This window comes from Penaeus monodon, chromosome 23, assembly GCF_015228065.2.
Source record: "Penaeus monodon isolate SGIC_2016 chromosome 23, NSTDA_Pmon_1, whole genome shotgun sequence".
Taxonomy (NCBI): domain Eukaryota; kingdom Metazoa; phylum Arthropoda; class Malacostraca; order Decapoda; family Penaeidae; genus Penaeus; species Penaeus monodon.
This window is the reverse complement of record NC_051408.1, coordinates 38544870-38545081: the sequence shown is the minus strand read 5'-3', so window position 1 is coordinate 38545081 and position 212 is coordinate 38544870. Positions and strand designations below refer to the sequence as shown.

Sequence of the window (212 nt, the reverse complement as noted above, 5' to 3'; positions counted from 1 at the left end):
TTTATGTTGTTTTTCTTCGACTTCGGAAATTCTCGATTTGGCATCCCCTAAAATTCGCAGGGTATAAATACCTCACGAATCCCAACCATCGACTCAGTCCGGGATCAGCAGCTGAATCAAGATGAAGCTTCACTTTCTTCTCGGTATTCTGTAAGCACTCTTTCCTCAATAATACAAAGTAAAAGATAACGCTATTGAAATATATATATATA

The 212-nt window shown here is 37.3% G+C and overlaps 1 long non-coding RNA gene across 1 annotated transcript in view; it reads left to right on the top strand.

Moving 5' to 3' along the window:
• The first annotated feature begins 25 nt into the window (after positions 1-25).
• LOC119588015 overlaps positions 26-212 on the top strand; it is a 1354-nt gene continuing 1167 nt past the window's right edge. Inside the window, exon 1 of the long non-coding RNA XR_005230046.1 lies at positions 26-150. This is a non-coding gene — a long non-coding RNA (uncharacterized LOC119588015). The remainder of the gene's footprint in view (positions 151-212) is intronic.